The sequence below is a fragment of the Triturus cristatus genome, chromosome 5_2 (genome assembly GCF_964204655.1).
Source record: "Triturus cristatus chromosome 5_2, aTriCri1.1, whole genome shotgun sequence".
In the NCBI taxonomy this organism is placed as follows: domain Eukaryota; kingdom Metazoa; phylum Chordata; class Amphibia; order Caudata; family Salamandridae; genus Triturus; species Triturus cristatus.
The window spans coordinates 700919296-700941258 of NC_140588.1; the positions used below are offsets into that span (position 1 = coordinate 700919296).

Below are 21963 nucleotides of genomic sequence, written 5' to 3' on the forward strand. Positions count from 1 at the left end.
ACCAGCAAAGAGAAGCTGCCCTGGCTTGAGCTGCACCCGCTGCACCTGGTGGCTACCAAAGGAGAGGCACTGTGCATGCTGTGTCCTGCTTGGGGAGAAGAAGTCTACAAAACCCAACCAAAGCCAAGAGACTCCAGAGGCCAGTGAGCTGACCTCATGTTCACAGCACAGGGACACAACAGCTTAGAAGTCTGCTGGGTCAAGTTGGTAGCCCAAACAGAGGACGAGTTATCGACGCAGTAAGGATTGGCCATGTGACCGCAATACTGTGCGACCGGTGGTCCAGTGGCAGCTGGAGTTGTGCCAGCACCGAGAAGACCCGAGCGACTTCGATCCTTTGACCAGGACTGCCTCACCACCTTCCTGGACCGAGCAGTAGTCGCAGCAAGACACCGTCATTCGCATCACATCCTCAGCATCCTTTGAGCATCTTCAGCATCCTTCATCCCTTGCATCAGGCCCACTTCCATTGGAAATCCCTAAAAAGGATAATAGTGCATGGAACTGACTATAGGTTGTTTCACCTGCTGAAGTAACAGTTTCTGAGGACCTTGCAGATCCTCCTGACTGACTCCCTACTGATCCTCCTGACTGACTCCCTACTGGAGTTGAACACCTAATGTAGCTCCAAGTGACTGCATTCCAACTAGTCCAAACTTTTTAGTGAAAAAGTTTCTAAGGGCCAGATGTACGACTCATCCATTTTGCGACTCGCAAATTGTTTTGTTTTGCTACTCGCAAAATGGAATTTACAACAGTGTCTCAGACACTGTTTGCGATTCCTAATGGGGTCGCAAATTGTCTGCCTCATTAATATTAATTTGCAACCCCATTGGGAATGGCTAGCACTCCCAGGGATGGTGGCCTGCTGGGGTCAGCAGACCACCATGTCTGTGAATACTGTTTAAATGAAACTGTTATTTTTTTTTTAATGCAGACGGTTTTCCTTAAAGTAAAACAGGGTGCATTTAAAAAAGAAAAATGAAACGTTTGTTTGATTATTTTTTTTAAGAGTAGGCAGTGGTCACTGAGAACACTGCCTGCCCATAAAAAATATTTTTGCTGCCAGTCACAAAGGGGAAGGGGTCCCCTGGGGACACCTTCCCATATGCATGTGGCTTACCACCTTTTTCGATTGGGTGGTAAACTGCAAGTGTTTTGTGGACGCAATTGCGTACATTGAAGTGCGACTTGCTATTAGGAAGGGTCGCCCTTGGCATACTCCTTCCTAATAGCGAGTCACAAACCATATTTTGCGAGTCAATAATAGGTTACCGACTTGCATAGTATGGTTTGTACATAGAGCAAACCTATTTTGCGGTCGCAAACGGGCCGATTTCCCGTTTGCAACCCCAAAAAGCAGTCGTACATCTGGCTCCAGGTGTCAAATTTGTTGGTTTAGCCAATGCTTGTTCGCGGTTGAGTGAAATAACGTGATTTACTATACTTTGTAGATTCTATATCTCCGGAACCCTCCGGTGGATCTCTTTCATTGTATGTAAAATACATAAAACTACAGTCTAATTTTATAAATTGGTGTTGATATCTTTTGTGTCTGGTTGATTTCTTCTTCAATTGTTTTGGTGCTGTTTAAATGCTTTACACTCTTCTCTTTGCATAAGCCTTGCTGCTCAAAGTCACAGCTACCCAGGGTTGAGCTGAAGGTTTGATAAACCAAACTTAAGGGTCTTTAAAGGGATTGGTAAATATATTACACAGTGAGGTCGCACATCCAGACCATATAATACTCCCCATTTCTCACACAGGCCCATTGCTGGTCAGCACTAGTTTGTCATGCTAGACAGTGCTGCCACCAGAGCCTTTTTTCAGTTGCTATATACTCTTTCTTTGCTTTTGTTTTGCTCAGCTCATGTTTTCTTGTGACCTGCAAACTCATATGACCAAGTGGCCTATTGCCACCAAAGTTGGTGTGTGTCATCCATTTTATCAGTCCTGTGCAAGATACAGGAATCAACATAAGTTGGTACCTACTACCTTCTCTCAGGGTGTGATATCACCAATAGCTACTCACTCAGAGCAAGATGAAGACTTTGAAAGAGGTAAAGTCTGGTGCAGGCACCCGACGTTAAGCTAGCGGCTGTAGTGTCATCCCTCCTCAGTCAACCAGCCCCTTTACTCAGTCCTTGGTCTTTAAAGCACTTTTTCAGCTAAAACCCTTTTTACTTCCCTGCAGTTTTAACAAATGTTTCTCTCCTCTTGCCATAGCGCTCTTTCCTGCCACTTTTGCATCCCATTACCCTTTTCTTTCCACCATTTTAAACAAAGGGGGGTATACAGAATGGTATTTGTTAGAGTTTAGGTGAATGCTAAAATTACTGATCCTGACCAAATTAGATCTCCTCATCCCAAACAGACAGGCATACTACTGTCTAGCTATGGTGCACTTCCATGAAGGCCAATACACCACAACCACTTCCTTTCTCAGTTATACAGGCTATTATTGGCAGAAGCCTACAGCCTACTGCAATAGGTCACGGTTGACACAAGCTTCCATCCCTTTAGTTTCCATACTCAACTCCACCTCCTGCCCCATGTAGGAGCGGAATAGAACAGTTACGTGCCTTGATGAATGACGATAATTCCTAGTTTGAAGAGTGATTTTTGTGCTCCATAGTCCAGAACCACAGGGGAGACTGCTACCCAAAGTAAACCTTTGACTCCCATGCTTGACCTCATGCATTAGTTGTCTTTAGGAGCAATGGGTAAAGCACTGTTACCTCCCTCTGCCAAGTGTGTTCATCCAGTTACATGGCATATTGTTAGAACTGGGGGTCTCTAGTTGGCAATGGTATGCACCTTTGTCCAAATAGGGACCCTTGCTTCTAAGTCAGGGAATGGGGATTACACTCCTGGATAACCCCTGCTCACCCCCTTGGTAGCTTGGCACGAGCAGACAGGCTTATCTCAGAGGCAGTGTGTTAAGCATTTGTGAAAGCATACAGTAATACACTGAAAACACTACAGATGGACACCACACTGGTTTTATAAAAATAAGTATTCTTTATATAGACTTAACACAAGACAACAAAGAACATAAATCCACAATACTGTACTTAAAATAGACTTAAAGGTGGTAGAAGTAACTTAGTTCAAGTTGATGATAAATGCGACATATTTCTCACAATAGTACCTGGATGCGTAACGCCAAACAAAAGGTTCGCAGGGAGGGTGATGCATCGGTTCCTTGTTTCGGGGGAGGCGACTCGTCACTCCTCAATGCTTGCGCAGAGTAGGAGATGCTTCTTGTTCCTCACCGGAGAGGAGGTGATGTGTTGATTCTCGTACTGCGTTCTGGTTACGATGCGGCAAGATGGTGCTGCGATGCGACAATCCGGTGTGATGCGATACGATGGCGCCCTTGATGCGTTGCGACGACGTGACGATGCTGCGTGCACGCCCGACGCCGTGCGACGAACTCTGTAACTTTGGAGCCGCAACCGGCCCTGAGACACGCTTCTCCGGTGATGCGACGACGACCCTTGCGGTGGCGACACGCTTCTCCGGTAAAGCGTCGGCAAAGAGCTGCGACGAAGACACGCTTCTCTGGTGATGCGGCGGCGGCAACACGCTTCTCCGGCGATGCAACAACTGCGTTGGCGGCACGCTTCTCATTGAGTCACGCTCCCAGCGACACGCAGGCTTCTGCAGGCAGAATTCCCAGCAAGGAAATTCAGGGGGGAGCTGGAGGTGAAGTCTTGTAGCACTTGGAGAAATATTCTGCAAGATGATGAAAGTTCTTTAAAAGTTCCTTCTCCTTTCCTTGGCAATGAAGACACCACTGCAGGCCAACCGACCAAACAGCACACTGGCAGAGGGGCAGTCCAAACTCCTGCAGCTTCCTTGGTTCTTCTCCTTGGCAAAGGTTCATCTTGTTGTTCCAGAAGTGATCTAAAGTCTTGGGGTCTGGGCCCCATATTTATACTACTATTCTCTTTGTTCTCTGAAGGCAGAGGGTCCTGTACCTAGTCCAAACCAGTTCTGGGTGCATTCTGCCAGTGCACACCTTCTTCCTTTGTCAATGTGGGCCAGGGTCCTCAGATACACCACAGGAGGTGGAGCCAGCATTGTGGAAGGGAGGCACAGTCCTATTCAGGCCCAGGTGCTGCTCCTCCCACGACTCTACATGCAGATAGGTCTATTTAGCCCTGTGCTGACTCACCCTGTCTCCTGGAGCCCCCCCCCCCCCCCCCCCCCCCCCCCAGCCCCTGTCACTCACAAAACCAGACATACAATACGCAAGCTAGCAGAGGCAGGCTGGATGGTTAGGCAAGAAAATACCTACTTTCTAAAAGTGATATTTTCAAACACAGAATGTTAAAACCAACTTCACTAAAAGATATATTTTATCATTCTGAGTTCAGGCATACTAAACTCGAATTTCCACCATGTTCCCTGGGTCAGTTAGGATTATAAGATGTTATAATCAAACTGCCCATTCTGGTCTATGGGGACAGGTAGCCTTGCAATAGTGAAAAACGAAAATAGGCTGTAATTCCCTATCCGGTCATGCCACACACATCAGGGAATGACCTTCCTTTTACATACAATGCACCCTGCCCTAGGGCCTACCTTAGGGGTGTCTGATATGTAGAAAAGGAAAGGTTTAGGGACTTGCAAGTGGGTGCACTTACCAAGTCGACATGGCAGTACTAGTCTGCACACAGGCTCTGCAATGGCAGGTCTGAGGCACACTTTACAAGCTGCTTCTGTGGGTGGCACAATCAGTGCTGCAAGCCCACTAGCAACATTTGATTTACCGGCCCTGGGCACACATGGCGCAGTATACTAGGGCCTGACAAGTAAATCAAATAAGCCAATCATGGAGTCACTAATCCATTACATCAGTTTAACATAGGGAGCACTTGCACAGTGGCCCTGAATAGCAGTGGCACAGTGCCCAAAGCGTCTAACCAGCAAAACATTTCAAAAACAGAGGAGGCAATCAGTTAAAAAATGGAAGGGAGACTCACGCCAATGGTACCAGGTCTAACACATATCCTTTTAAATCATTCCCAAAACTGGGCCTTTAAAAGCAAGTGGGAGGTCTACCATCTTAGGATGTAACTGTGATAGACCAGAGAGCTTAGATGATGCCTGGCACAAATGAACCCTAGCCATTGTTTCTGCTAGCAAACAGATAAGTCACCCTCTTTCACTGCAGCAGCACAAAGAAAATTGAGGATAATAGAAAATGTCCCCTTGAAGCCTGCCCCCTCTTGTTAATTTGTGCACTCAAGTTGACTCATTTCCAATAGCTCCAAATTCTCAGATCACTATAGCTGCCTCTTTGCTGGATTGGCTTGTCATAAGCTTATCACTAATCAATACACGTAAGGCAGGTGTGACAGTGACAGATTCCGTGAACCACAGCACCCACTACTTCGAAACCAAGTCTCGCTAGGAGTTAAAAGAACCACATACTAGATCCAACTGACAGGTATATTCAATACTACTGTGGATGCATGGGGTGGGGTGTATAAACAGACTTGCATGTTATATCCTGCTACCAAGAAAATACCTCCTCAGTTGACCTAGGTAGCCCCACTTCAAACACCAAGGGGAATACTGATTGGATGAATAGGACCCAGACAATTATGAGGGTGGTGGATGGTTTGCCCAAAGACTGTACCGGGGGAAGCTGCCATGGTCCTGCTGTCAAGCCTTGCCAGAAAACATCAATCCACACCTCTGGTGGATGTTGTATGTCGTTCTTTTTCTGGCATCTTGCTGAGTGAGACAAGATTTATTTAGCGGCCATTAGGGTTTACTAAAACAGACAAACCGACATTTGATGGTCCTGATGCACCTGTTGCCTCCACTCCAGCTGCCTCACAGTCTCCTGAGATCTTAGCCTGGTTCTGGCCAGATTGATGAACAAAGGATTTAAGCCCATAACCTTCCAATCATTGAAAAGCCTCTCTTGGAGACTGCAATTGTGTTTGCTACAGCTTCAGGTCCTATTACCCTCTGAACTCTACACTGTGGTTTATGTGAAGAGTTTTTTCCCATAGTGTTGACTGAGTTTCAGTACTCAAAGCTCAATTAAACACTACACAAAAGATGCTGGATCCTCTACCTATCTGCTTTTCCTTGTATAGAGAATGGTAGTGGTAGTGAGGAAGTATTGAAGGTAATGGAGTTGAAAAACCTCTTGCGTGTCCTCCCCACGCACAAAACCAAATCAACCCTCAAGTCACATTTTTATTACCTCCCATACCTCTCCATGTATCTATGCAATAGATCACCTTCTAATCCACTCGTAGCCCACAACATGCCACTGTATAAATGCCACCTTTCACATCAGCAGTGTCAGAACTGTCTGAAAGACTTTACTTAAAGCCCTTCTCATAACCAAATCCCATGATTCCTTGCATCACAACTTCCTCTTGAAAATACCACACCTTCATCTTGTAATCTTTTGAGGTGTACTCCGTGCTGTCCCACTGAGCTCCTTCTCGTTTGGGGATTCTGGGTATGGAGATAGGCAAAGCGTGACCACTTTTCCTTTTCTGGCATACAATCTTCATTTCCTTCTGTGCTGCACTGACCACTCTGTTTTTAGCCTTTGCAGCGTGTCCTGTTCGAAGACGTTATTGCTGTGTTTTGTACTATTTTTGCAGTCAGTCTTTTGAGCACTCTTAACATGGCATTTGATGAGTAAAAGGGTCTCCTCTATGAGTGCTATTTAACTGTCTTTAGCGTGCTTCCACTGAATTGGGGTCCTCTACTGAGAACCTGTTTACAGAGGCATCTCCAGTGAAAATGGGGAGTTAACCCCCCCTCCCAGATCATCTTCACCATTCCCTTGTTTCTTGGCTTTGTACTGTGACAGTGAACACCTCTACTTCTGAGCATACAGCTCTTGTTTGCCTCTGTTAACTATCTATCACTCACATTTGATGGTCCACTGTGTTTCCTCTGCAGGAGGGAAAATATTGCTCTTGACGCAGCCAACTCTGCCTGGCTGTCCAACTTTATAATCCCCTCCACTTCCATTCCCCTCCCACTACTCCTTCCCTCCTCTGGTAAACCCGGCTACCTGTTTTAGTCCCCAGGCCTTAGGGAAAGTGACATGGGCCTATTGCTCTCTATTCTCAAACATCATTTTAGCTCACTCTGAAGGCTAGGAGAGTCGAGAAGCAGGGCAGCACACAGCTTACTACTGACTGTTTTTTATTTATAACACATGAAATTTCAGTTTGATATTGTTTCCTCTGGCTCTTACTTATCAATTAAGTCACCTTCATGTTTCTGGGGTGGTGGGATAGCCACCAAAAAGGAGCAATATCTTGAAATTCACAACAAAACAGCTGTTATAAAGGCATGGGCTCAGAGGTATCTTTAGTGATGAACTGGGTAATACAGATCTATTGAGGAAAATAAAGTGATGATATTGTATTTCAAGACTTTATCCAGCTTGTTCCCTTATATTGAAAATCTATACAATCCCCTACTATGTTGTTACTCTGTTTGCTTACTTGTGAGGATGAAAATTTCTATGACGGGCAAAAAAATTGCACTCTGCAAAAGTATGTGTGACACGCTTCTGTTGCAGACTTGCGCTAACCATCAATGATTATCTGCCTAAGAACTTTTTGACTTTAGAAATGTGCCTTATATTTGTATTTGGAAAGCAGTTTAATTTCTGATGGCTACTTCTAACTGCAGATTCCTCACCTTGTGAATATTTACCAGCTGTCAGACTGGATTCGGAAACTAAAGCAATATTTCTGTGTGCCAGTAGGTGGTTTTGTGCGGCTTCGCGTCCACTTTGGTCTGCCCTGAAGTGACAAGTGGAGCTGCATATAAGTAGCACCCATGCGCTCTAAATTCAGTTCCTTTTTTTCTGCACCTTCAGATGCCGGCCTTTGGTCTTTATGGCATAGTTCTCATAAAAAAATTTAGCAATGTGCAAGGGAATATGTCGCCCCTAAAACAAAAGGGTTCAGACCATATAGGATTTGTCACAAAGCCTGTGATGGACCATCATGAAGTGTGTCTTTGGTACCTGGGGTTAGAGCACAACTCCAGGGCCTGTGATGACTGTGCTCAAATAAATCCAAAGGCCATTCTGAATTGCAAGGCCAAACTTTTCTTTGCCAGGCTTATGAAGACTCCACTCTGTGACCAGTTGAATTTGAAAGGAAGATCCTGTTCCCGCTTCCAAAGTCGTTCCCAAAGCAGATCTTCGTCATGGTCGAAGATTTTGGGTAAGTCCTAGAAAAAAACATATGAAGTTGAAGAGGGAATCTGCCCCTTCTTGCCTCTCTTGGTCTCCAGAGAGGGCACAAGGGCATCAAAATGCCCCCTGATTTCACTCCCGATCTCCATCATAGTCTATTCAGAATCTAGTCCCAGCACACCCTGAGTTCCTCTGCTACATCGCAGCAACGGGCACTTTACCAGTACCCTCTAGCACACCTTTCGGCTCCAAGGATTGGCTGGGTCCTTCAGTCAGATTTCCTCAGGCAGGTGCATCTTCGGTGCAAATTGTGCTCCTTTAAAGTGCCTCCGGTGCAGAACCGACTCTGATGTTGACTTCAGTCCTGACACCACTCCTTGCTCAGTTTGCCTTTGCATCGATGTCGACACCGGAGGAGCAATTACAACCTACTGTGCTCCATCCGGCATGCAGCCAACAAGCAATACCTCACATTCTTACAATGTTTTTGGCACAGACTTGGATAATGACAATTATGATGAAGGGGGTGATTATATCTTTATTATGGCGAGGAAAAATGGTATGAGGAAGTACAAATGCCAGTGAGTGGTCTGGATGCTTCTCCAGATACTGACCTTGTCACCAAATCACCTCCCACCCCGCCCCCACCATAGGCCCAACGTACTCTGCATTGTTATGCGAAGGGTGGCAGAAATTTTAGACCTAGTGCTCCCCACTATGGAGGTGTGAACTAATGTCTTAACTGAGGTACTTGAGCCAGGTCAGGACCCAAAAATGCATCTACTGCCATTTAATGAGGCCCTTATGGATACATTTTGAGCAATTGGGCAAAACTATGTTCAGGCCCACCTGTAAATAGGCAAATCACTCATAGCTATCGTTCTTCACCAGGCGACCCAGCCTTTATTACACAGCATCCGATGCCACTGAATTTGGTGGTACAGACGTAAAAGTAAATTCCTTGCCTTCCCTACCTCTCTGCCTGATTGAGTCAAAACGGATAGAGACATTTGGCATATGGATTTTCTTCTCTACTAACCCTGCTATGAGGTCAATGAACACCAGCTGTCTTCTAGGCCACTACTCCCATGTACTTTGGAACACGGTGGCACAGTTCAACCGGCTGTTCTGGGTGGGCTACGGGCGTACCTTGCTCAAACAATTCATGAAGGTCATGACACAACAAATTCCTTATACATTCTGGCTGAAACATGACCTGCTGCTTAGGTCAAGCAAAGGGCACTAGACTGGCACTTTGGCATCATTCCTGGATGGGGTTTACATGCTTCTCTAGAGATGTCCCAGCATCTCTTGTGGACATGCCATGTGTCGGCTCTCACCATTTTGGTGAAAAAGCGGCTTGGCCTTGGAACAGTTTGAGGGTAAGACCACAGCATGTTCCTTGGGTCTTTGTGCACTTACCAGACAATTCCAGCAATAATTTTGCCCTCTCCGTGTCTTTTATTTCGCTAATGTTATATCCCTTCTCCAGCTCAGGAAGCCTTTAAGCCCTTTCGCGGCGGGGGCTGCAACTCCCAGAGACCACAGCCAGGACAGCAAGGGCAACTTGCAGCTCAGACCCCCGCCCATTCAGCATCTGCAACTGCAAAATCACTTTGTGTCGTTGGGCAGCACACAGCCACCCTGTCGGAGTCAGGATCAAATATTTCCTCCAAGGGTTGCTGGCCATCACTTTAGACAAGTCTGTCCTGCAAATTGTACATCAGGGTTACGTCCTCCCATTTTGTTATACGCTGCTGCACCTTCCCCCACCATTAAGGCACCTTACGGAGGACCATCCGTCTGTTTTGCAGCAGTTAGTGCAGGCCTTTTTAGCCAAAGGGGCCATAGACAGGGTTCTGGCCTCAGCAGTAGGAGCTGGGTAATACTCCTGCAACTTCCTGGTGCCGTAAAAGGACAGAAGGTTTTGTCCAATTTTAGATCTTTGCCCTCTCATCGCCTTCCTTCTGAAGAGCAAATTCAAGATGCTCACACTAACCCAGGTCCTGGCAACCCTAGACTCCGGAGACTGGATGGTGCTGTTAGACCTGTGGGACACTTATTTCCTTATCCCCTGCTTAGTGTCCGATTACGATGCGTCCGTAAAACGCTCTGACCCTTGGTCGAAGCCCTTACGGCCGCATTGTAATGGGCCGGTTGGTTCCTTTCCGATCGCCTCATTTGATGAATGCGGTCGTAAAGGAATGCGACAGGTCATTCCGGCTGGCAAGCCCGTCGGCTAGTCGAAATGCGGCCTGTAGTCTCAACGACGGCTCTTTCTGCCCTTGAGATTACAATGTCTGGTTTTGGCAGCCTTTCCGACACAGAAAGGCTGTCGGAACTCTACTTTTGGGGCCACCAGCAGGGCACCATTGGGGCACGTCGTCCGGTTGATCCCTGCACCCCATGGCAGGCAACTTGAGGGTGTCACGGGGTGCAGGGATGAACTGCAACTCCCATTTTACTATGGGAGCATGCATTCTGGCTGGTTTACGGCCGGAATGCATGCTCCCATAGTAAAATGTAGGAATGCGACCAAACAGTGCTCGGTTGCATCCTAATGGGGCGGTCAGGACCGCCGACCGGGTGTCGGTCAGCCCCATGACCAATACGGTGTCAGGCGGAAGTGATTCCTCCTGACATCATAATGAGCCCTTTAGAGTTCACAGTGGGCCAGAAGCAGTTTCAGTTTGCAGTGCTAACTTTTAGTTTACCAGTGCCCTCCTGGGGGTTCGCAAAAGTGATGGCGGTGGCCGCCGCACACCTTCGGAGGTCGGGGGTACCAGTCTTCTCCTTCCTCAGTGACTGGCTGCTAAAGGCGGGCTCACCCCAGGCAGTAATCTACCTCCTCCAGACGACATTGAACCTCTTAATCTACACTATCAATGTGCAGGAGTCATACCAGAATCCTTTGAAGATGCTCCTGTTCATCTGAGCAGTTCTGGATAGGATATGGTTCCATGCCTTTCCTCCAGAGCAGAGAGTCTAGGGCATTCTGGATATGATACTGAAGTTTCAGTCTCAGCCCTGGATCTCAGTGTGGATGTATTTGTGGCTGCTAGTACACTTGGCCTCCTGCATCCTGCTGGCCAAACGTAACAGGTGGCATATGCAGGCTCTGCAGTGTGGGCGCATATTTCAGAGGAGACTACAAATGACTTTCAGTGATGGCTACTGGACTGCGTTTGGGTCAGTGGCAGACCCTTCTCCTTACCCCACCATGAGCTGGGACTCCAATGCCAGGGTGGACAAACTCAGCCGCCACCACTTAAGAATGGCAGTTGGTGGCACAGGACATCTTTCCTCAGTGGGGAGAACCCTGACTCAATCAAATCATGTTTATTTTGGATTAAACCCATCCTTAAAAACATCGTCAGAGATAAAACATAAAAATCTAGAACACAAGTAGTATCACAAAGTTCATAGTAATTAAAACATCCTAGCTTGTGTAGACATATAGTAAATTTCAACATATTAAATCGTATCTATATGATAAATACAGAGAGCAAACCGCCCTTGGATAAAGAAGGACCTGTCCACAAAATCATTATTAGCACCAAGCCATTCACATTTAACATATTGAGGGTAGTCAGTGCCACATATCATAAATCTTATAAGGTGCAACATACACTATTCATACTCGGGACTAGGACCAACGGAGTTCATATCAACTTAGCTATTGCTACCATTGACAGAGAAACAGCACATAAAATAAAAAATTAAAATTATGCAGATGGACAAATTCAAGGACCTGGACATTCACCGATTATTTGACCTGGCAAAAAAATGGAATCATTATTGGCGTCAAACGAAACACTATAGATATGAACTTTAATATGCAGCACAGCTTAAAATTAATTCTCAGATGTCACACTTTAACTAGCATTGGCAGTCGCTATATAGCAGCATATATGGTAATTTTTTAACACCAAACTCTGCAAAGATGGCAAACGCTTAAGTGAACAGGACATCTTCATGTGCGATGCGAGGCTGCAGAGCGCAATCTCAGCAATGCAATAATACTAAATGGAGTAGATGCTTTAAAACAGGGTAAATACAACATATGCTATAAAATACAAATTGCCTTAGCAACCACTAAGGCTTAACACCTGAGGAACCACATCCAGCCCAGAAACTTCGCCACAGCCCATGCAAATAGAAGGTCTAGTATCAGATTGTACATTTCTCATGGCTGTTGAGCAGTTTCTTGTACCTAAAGTTTGGCAGACCGGCCTGATTCAGGTCTGTCTTGGATGTAAATAAGCCGTGCAAACGAACAAAACATGGGCTACATTTTCTTTTTGCCTTTTACAGCTCGGGAAAATCAGTGAGGACTCAGCTTGTGTTGGCCTTTTTGCTGTAAATATTGTAAGTGCTAAAGAGCCTAACCTGAACTGAACATATATTTTTACTATCTAAGATATTAGTAATGCAGCCCAGATATTTTCATACCAAGGGCTTGACTCGCACAAAATTCATAGTAAGAGAACCTTTGGAGCTGTTATCATACTTCTTTTGAGCCACCCAATGGCAGTGTAATTTTTTGATTTGTTATTTTGAGGGAATGGGCTCGGACAGCATATGCTCCTAATGACTGGACAGGCCTCGGGAAGGCAATACCTTTCTGATGTTTTTACACCACTCGATTTTATGGAAACTATCTTGCCTGTTCACATCCTGAAGCTTCTCTGCTTGGTTAGCAAATTCAGGATTAGTTTCAAGTGCCCGCCAAAACAAGATTGGTCTGAGCCTTGCTTTGTCAGCACTTTGTTTCCTACCTATGTCGGGGTCGAGTGGATAAGAAGGTGTGCTAGGGGAAGGGATACCAGAGTTCTAATCAACTTATGTTCAGATTTGGTCATGTCAGAAAGATTACAGAACCCCCTATAATTCTGCGCCATACAACGCTGCAGCCACAGCTTTGAAATTATAGATCAGTAATGGGAGTGCTATGGGCTTGCTATGCGAGACATGATGCTCTTTTGGGATGGTGCCTGATATTTATTTGTGTTTGAGAGTTGCTTTGTCTATATGATGTTTACATGACATGCCAGGTGACAATTTGGTGTCCAAATACTCAAAAGCATCCACCCTGTTAAGTTCCTTGCCACCCAAGTACATTTTCCCTCTAAATGATTTGTGTTGGTTTATTGATATAAAGTTTGTCTTGGTTATATTAACCTCAAGACACCTTAACACGCATAACTCCTCAAACCATGATAATAAGCTTTTCATCCCTATGGGTGTTTGAGACGCAAGCAGGGTGTCATCAGCACACAGTAAAATGGAAACCTTCACAATGGCCAGGGATGAGGCATCCGTCAATACAGGCGAAAGAAAATGCACGATTTCGTTCAAATAGAGGCAGAACAGGGTAAAGGCATGTACACATCCCTACCGTACTCCCTTCCTGATTGGAATTGGATTTGTAAGCTGCCCCTGTTCCCTCCCAAAGACAACTGGCATGATTATCCTCATGAAGCCGGACAATGATTGGTAGTAGGTTAGGGGGCAATCCCATCTGCCATAGGACTTGCTACAGCTTTTGCAGATGGACCAACTCAAATGCAGATTTCAGGTCAGCAAAGGTCACATACAAGTGACCCTTGCCAATAAGCACCGTTTTCCAGTAAAAGAGTAAAAGAAAACGAAATGCCTGGTTTACTGTGCTAGTTTTTTGTGCTGCAGCGTGTTTGAGAAACCTGACTCGATCTTTTCGCCACCACTGAGAACAGTCGGTGTCAGCACTTGCACGTTGGAGTTTCCAAAGCAGAGCTCTCTCGTCAACACCTTCCATCTAGAGTGGAGTGGAGGACTTTTGTATGCCTTTCCACCGCTCCCTCTCCTGTCTCAAGTTCTGAAGAAGATTAGGAATGAAGGGGCCCAAGTCATCCTAGTAGTGCTGGACTGGGCCATGCGAGTGTGGTACTCGAACTCCTGGGCACGAGCATTTGTCCTCCAATCAAGCTGCTGCTTCGTGATCTTCTGTCACAGTAGAAGGACAGGTTTCTGTACCCAGGCCTGCACATTTTGCATTTCTATGCCTGGCGATTGAGCGGCAGCAGTTTACCTTTTTTACCCTTCCTCATCCTGAGGTCATTGATATCATTTTTCCAGCAAGGCTTCCATCACAAAATTGGTCTATGCTAGTCACTGGGACAAGTGTGTTGCTTTGTGCAGCAGCCGACTAATTGACCTCTTCCAAACCAAGTTGTCTGAAATTGTATTATTTATATTGTCCCTGACCCCCCAAGAACTTGCTTTAAGCCCTGTTAAGGGCTATTTGTTAGCTATTTCAGCTTTTTTTTTGCAACTGATGGATCAGCCTTCTTTATTTAAATCACCTGTCGTGATTTTTAAAAGATTTGCAACATTTATTTTTAGAAGATACTATGGCAGGCAGGAAAAGTGACCTTCCCCTGTGCCGTAGGGGCCGAGAGGCAATCTCTGGTGGGAGTACGCCCTCCCGTGTTAGACACCTTTCCACATTAAGTATCCCACGATCTCGTAAACTATGTTTACGAGTTCCTGAAACTAACCCTGGTAAGTTAGATGTGGGAAGATCCTACTTGAAGCAGAAAGTTATTACCCATTAGAGTGTGGGGAAGGAAACAATTCCTTTTGTTTATATTACCCTCACACACTCTAGTTGTGTCATGACAAGGACTGAAACATGTTGGCACTAGGGTCATAGCACCATAAAGCTCCCAGTGACCCCGTTAGTTTTGTATTTTAATATCCCAGACAGGTCCACGAATAAAGGGATACTGGGATCGGTCTGTGGATTGTTAATCTTTAACTTCCCCTGGCCATATCTCATCATGGTATACGGTCAACGCCCACCCTGACCTTTAGGAGCCGGGATGACCCGATGATGAAGCATGACACCACTAGGGTGTGTGAGGGTAATATAAACAAAAGAAACTGTTTCCTTCACCACACTCTAGTGGGTAATAACTTTCTGCTTCAAGTAGGATCAAACATTTATTTCTACCACAAGCCTGTTGTAATGCCACAGTGGGACTGTAACTTAGTTCTCGCATTTTACATGTGCACCCTTTTTGAGCTGCTGCACTGTTGTCCATTAAGACTTCTGACATTGAAAATGGTCTTTCTCATCACCATAACAACAGCAAGGTGTGTGAGCAAGCTGCATGCTCTCTGTCAATGCACCTTATACAACATTGTTTCCAGATAAGTTGTTGTTGACAATCTAAGTTTCCTTTCTTCCAAAAGTAGTCGCTCCTTTTTTATCTCATGATGGGAACGCTATCACCATTCTCGCATTTTTCCCCTACTTCATCCCTCTAAAGAGGAATAGAGATTTCATTTGTTGGACTCAAGGAGGGCACTAAGCTTTAATATTGATCACACTATAGATCTCCGGGTGGACAGTTAGCTCTTTATGGGGTTCTCCAGGGCAAAGTAGGGCAAGGCAGTATAAAAAAAGACAATCTCCCGATGGAGTGTTCTCCACATAAAGATCTGCTTGCTACATACTAGTGAAAAAGTAGCCTCCAGTGAGCTCAAAAGGCTCATTCAACCATAGCTAAGGCTGCTACCACTGCAGTAGCACGTGGAATACCTGTCCTGTACAGTTGTCATGCATCTACGTGGGCGTTGGTACATATGTTCATGAAGCGTTACTGCCTTGACAACCAAGTCCGTTGAGAGGGGAATTTTGCCCACTTTTTGGTTTGAGCCAGTTCACAGACCCACCACCTGAGGAGGTACTGCAATTGTATCTATTCACACGGTGAGGAATCTGCGGTTATAAGTTTTCATCAGAAGAATAAGTTACTTATTGTTGGTAACATTTACCAAACTACAGATCCCTCGCTGACCCTTCCGCCTCCTCATTCTGTGAATTGAACTATTTTCCTTCTAAAAAGTTTCCAGTTTAAAGATATGCACACAGGTCATGCCAATCTGCTGATTGTCTCTGTGTCTGAGATCGCGAACAGTTTAACAAAGCAACTGACATCAGCACACATGGGTGATGCTTTTAAGCAGCTGCAGTCATCACTTTCAGAGCAGAAAGACATTGGCTTGAAGCCTTACAATGCCATCTATTGGCTCACAGTTTGCAGATCCATTCTGATACCTGGGGGATATTCACAAGATGAGGAATCTGAGGTTACATACAGTATCCATCAGAAAGAAAGTTACTGATGGCATGTAACTTGTATTTTTATGTCACGTGTGCCGACAATTTGCTTGGCACTGTCAGTATGCTGTCTTTCTGGCGTTGTGATTGGATACTGTGCTTATTGTTCTTGGATTTATTTCGGGAAGATCATATAAATCTGTTTGAAACTTGCAAATATGTTGTACCACCTCTCCATTTACTGTGGAATTTTGCACTTGCTGCATCAACAGTGGGTAAATCTTTCCTGTTAGACACCCTCACATGTCAGCTGGTGCTTAAGTGATCTTTGCCAATTTCTATATTCGTCCATTGCTTATCATTGGAACTAGGTTCTAAATTCTTACATTTGATTTGTCAGGATTAAGTTAATAAAGTAGCTTGCCTAAGAATGCATTCAGTGTATGCAAAAAGAATGCCCACACACGTTTTGAGCATAATTTCCCTTAAAAATGCTTCACCCAACTGACAGATCCACCTTCATTCAAACGGTGTCTGCTGGAAATAACTTATTGCACTCAATTGTTTATTTCAGCTTTGTAAAAAGCATTATGAAATATACAGTGGAGTTAAAAATACTCATAGGATAAAAACAGTTTTGGGCATGCAAAAGCTTATAAAAACATTGGGCCTGATTAAAATGTTGGCAGTACTCCCGCCGTCCCTCTGTAGCAGCGGTTTCAAGAACTCCGTCGAGTTGACGGTATTCCGCCTGCCTTACTTAGATGCCTGTTGGCAGAACCACCGCCACAGCTGTCTCCTCTGCCGGCGGTATTGCCCTGAGCCTTTTTAGATGTTCCCGTTGTGCTGGCAGTGTCCTAACAGGCACAGGGTCAAGACTGATTTGCATATGGCCATGTCTGAACTGGGGTGGCGTAGTGGGCAAAAGAACGATGGATTTAACCCAGATCTCTTGACTGGGGGAGAATGTCTGCATTGTCAGCATTCCGTCCATCATTTGTTTGTTGTAACGCTTTTCGCCCTAAGTTGGATGGGTATTCCCAGACGTGGGACCCGTGCTCACTACGCCACTGGAGTCAAGCTATCCTGGCTGATGACGGCTGATAGCCAGAAACCGGTCCTAGGATGCTTGATTCCGGTCCAGGGAAGACATGGCTTGGCAGTTCGGGCTGGACTGTTCCCATGAGGCACAGGGTCAAGACTGATTTGCATATGGCCATGTCTGAACTGGGGTGGCGTAGTGGGCAAAAGAACGATGGATTTAACCCAGATCTCTTGACTGGGGGAGAATGTCTGCATTGTCAGCATTCCGTCCATCATTTGTTTGTTGTAACGCAGTGTCCTAACGGCGGTTCGCTGATGGAGTGAGTCCCTGGTGTAGTGGAGACTGGTAAGTACTACTTATTATTATGTCAATACACGTGTCATGTCTGATTCCAAAACGTATGTAGGCACTGTATTATGCCCACTTGTGTTGCATATTGCATGCCACATACACACACCATTGAATGCACACCAACAGGCACTACAAGCACAATACCCACAACCACCACAACAACAATTATTTTTTTGTAAGTGTCAATACAGATGTGTTCAATTTACCTTAATGAGTAGGAAGATGAACACTACTGCATTACACATGAGAAAAATATTGCATGTAAGAGGAGTGCAAAAATACACAAGGCTACAGCAGTTGTCAATATACGATTCATAGTAAGACAATTGTATAAGTGGCCTATCTTAGATCCCGGCGACAGCCGACTCGTTTGGCATCGCGGTGGAGTCGGAGCAGCAAAGTATGGACCTGGACGATGGGGTTCTACATGGAAACATAAGTGACAAATAATAAAAATTTAAGTTCTTATCTCATTTCCTTCGATTACACCAACTCAAAGTAGGAGTTATCCCACGCCACAGTTGCCTCGACAGTAAAGCACATCATGATTAGCTTGGCGGTAACCTTGGCTGGACTCCTGCCATAAGCTGCTTCTCCCTATGATGCCGTCGATGCGAATGAAGATTCCTGGCAGAGTCGACAGGACTCTTGTGGTCTTTCTTATATGGATTTGCCAACATCTAAATAGAGCGGGCAAACCGCTAAGTAGGCAGGCGGTGAATCCATTGAAAATGTAACTGTGTGAACATTACCGTCGCGTTCTAAATCAGAACCATAGTATTAAAGTGCAAGTAGTGCCTAATATCATTAATTTTGGGGGAATGTACGTGGCACAAGTTGTTTGTGTGCACATCCATGTTAATCTTGGTCTATGACTCGTCACCTTCCAAGCTGCATATGTATATATGAAGCAACTGAGAAAAATCTCCTTTAGGTCAATTTGATAGCAGAATACTACTGCCTCCTTGCAGCTTCCTATGTTGTTATTTATAAGTAGTAGCCGCAAAAAGGTTCTCCTTGTGTGCAGCGACTTTTCAAAGATAAAGATAGTGTTATGAACTAGAACGTTTTATTCAGGCTCCTAGAGCAGTGGTTCTTAACATGTGGTCTGGGGACCCATAGAGGTCTGCAAAGCCTACTTAGAGGCCCATGATTGCATCGGAAATGAAATAATATTAGCAGATTGATAAAGTGCATTTAAATAAAGAATCTAAATGTAAAGACATAGGCTGAAAATTAAGGTTTTATCCTCAAATCGGTTAATTGGAGCAGTGCAAGTGCATCATCAGTTAAATTCGTTGGAGCAGTGCAAGTGCATCATTAGTGAGATTTGTTGGAGCAGTGCAAGTACATAATACAAGACTGGCCTCAATTGAATCTAGAAAAGCTCCAACCTTTCCATTAAAATTTTGTTTTTATCATGTTTGTTTGAGAATTAAATAAAATATTCCATCATGTGTGTATTTGTTTGATGAATGCTTATTAGTATATTTTTGTGTCTATTGTTTTACTGTTCAAATGATCGAAAATTCTTAGGCCGATGTTTCCAGCTTCCAGTAATGCCTCAGTGGGGATCCCCAGATTCTAATAATGATTCAGTGGGGTTCCCCGGCTTCCAGTAGTTATTAAGTGGGGGTCCACAGAAGTAAAATGGTTAAGAACCACTACCCTACAGTCTCTGGAAACTTGGCAATTTGCTTCTTCTTCATTGTGTATATTACCAATAAGCAACTCAAGGGTGCTGAGGACTGGTAAAATGTCCTTCCCAGTACCTGGCAGGTGGTATATGTTCAAAATAGCTAGGACCCACTGGGTCTTTTTTAATTTTAGATCTTTGATGCGGGCACTTGTTGTGGAAAGGGTCATCTCGGTGTTGACTGAACATCCAAATAGAAACCCCTGTTGTGAGTCCTCCTTTCAGTCTCTTTTGTCTGTGTTAGTGCCGGAGTTATGTAAACTGTGAAGCTATCTAGGTCTATGTACTCCATTGCCAATGTTTCCTGGAAACAGCAAATGTCTTGCTTCTTTATAAATGTAGCCCAGTCATTATCCTCAAGCTTTTTTCCAAGGCCAGCGATGCTCCCATTCAAACTTCTAACATTTCTTTTCCCCCATGCCTTGGAGGTGTGACTGATTCGTATGGGTATTGACTAATAGGCCTGTGGGCAGTGGCGTAGTCAGCCGAGCCAACTGGCTGAAGATGGATTCGGGCTGCTTGCTTGGAGTAAATAGAATCTGATTTTAGAGACCTTTTTTTGGGGGGGAAGCAGCTTTAAGGGCCAGTTGAAAGTGCAGTGGTTGATTACCAGATTTTTAATGCATTTGCTCCAGTAGAATGGAATGCTCATGGCTGGATACGACACAGAGATGCCCCACAATTCCAGTTCTTTTATATAACCCAGGATTTGATTGAAAAGTTGTTTATTAAGTCTGCATTGATTCTTCTCTGTTAAAAGTAGTTGACAGCACGAAGCTTACACATCGTAAGTTGTTTGAGGTTGTGTGGTGGATACGTGGAACAGATCTGATTATCTTGAGTATGTTGCCTCTTTTAAAGATCTCATATGTGCCTCTGGATTAGTAGGTGGGAGCAAAAGGACAGAGTGTCCTTGGTCTTTGGGACCAGGCCAAGGTGCACAGGTTTAGAAGAAGAAATCTGAGAAACACTTTCCGTTGTTGCTGCTGATTTGAGAGCCGGTTTTATTCCCTAGATGGCTTCTGCTTGGTTAAAAGAGGCAGGCGAAAATTTGACCCATGATGTTTCTTGTAATTGGGAATGTGTCGAAGCAGAGGCATAGTGGATGACCCACACTAATGCTGTCAGGTTGTTGATTAAATGTTGCTTGTGTTGGATTAGGAGGCAACCACGGGTAGGCCTTATGAAAGTGCTCCTGACCCTTCAGTGTCTAAGAATCCTTGTTTTGCTTAATGTTGGGTCATAGTAAGCTCTCTGCATTGGGCAGGAGTAATAACTGGAAGGTATTCTAATTAGCCTTTGTTCTCGTTCGTAGGGATGCCTAAATCTTTGGGGCATGGTACTGAAAGATCCAATGTGCGAACTTTATTAGGACCGATTGTATGCTTGGCTAAAGTAGTGGTACTCTCTTCGCTTAAAGGTAGGTGAATTTAAGGTGACTGGAATTCTCCAAGGCCAGTTGGTACTATTTCACAAGTTTGAATTGTGCAGGTTTGTCACACGGCAAGCCATAATTAGTTTTAATAATGGCCTTGTGCCTGGTTGTCTTTACTTAGTAGCAAAATAGAGAGAGGGGACTGAGAGCAGATGAAGGTCCAGTGCCCATGCTCGAAAACTATAATCAAACAGGACCTAGTGGGGTCACTGTTCCTAATGGAGAGGAGTGAAACGATCAGTGGAGCCAGTCGTCAAGACTGTTTCTTGTTGCCCTCACACATCCCTTGAGATGTCATGCAGCATCATCAGGCGGGTGCTCCTCGTTGCGCTGGCGCTGCAATGCCCTGCAGGTCCCCAGACAGGTCACTTTAGCAGAGATCTTTTGATTTTGTTGCCATCAGATGAGTGCAAGGGGGTCAATGTGGGGTGCAGAGTGGAGTGTGGTTTAAAACTGGCTAGGAAATGTCATATACATCTTTATTCTGTACACTCCCCTGTCAGATTAAAAAAACAACAAGTGTTAGTGCCACTTGCAGGGTCAATAATGTACCTAAGTGGCTGAGTGAAGTTGAGTGCAGGTCGACATGTTTCGCCCCTCTATTGTCTATATAAGATCCCCGGCGCTTCTTCAGGACTAAAGGCAAGGGTGAATTAACTACCCCATTCTTAATTCACACACTAGGTCCCCCACATTTTAAAGTATGTGTGGTGATAAAAAGGATCGTCTCACCTAAAAAGAAAAGGAAGATCAGAGAAATTATGTTAATAATCATAATAAGCGCATTTCATTATTAGGCATATTAAATATGGTATGAGTATCCTTGCTACAATGTCTCCCCATGGGTGGACCATATTTGTGCCCAGGGTTTTGGCCCTAGGCGTTTCAAATATATTTGCAGCGCCGGCCCGACAAGGAGCACCTGGCCGATGATGAAGCATGACATCCCTAGGGAGGTGTGGGGGCAACAAGAAACAGTCATGTTGACTGTCCCCTCTAATAGTTCCACTCCTCTCCATTAGGAACAGTGACCTCCTAGGTCTTGATTTGCCGTTACTTAGGCTTGTAGTTCTTGTGTGGCGTCTTGTTGACTGATAGTGGAAACATCAATTTTGGACGCACTCGG

General features: G+C 44.9%; 1 protein-coding gene across 15 annotated transcripts in view; it reads left to right on the forward strand.

The window, feature by feature from the left end:
* Positions 1-21963, forward strand: part of BCORL1 (BCL6 corepressor like 1) — a 1042621-nt gene that overhangs the window by 911900 nt on the left and 108758 nt on the right. The window lies entirely within an intron of this gene.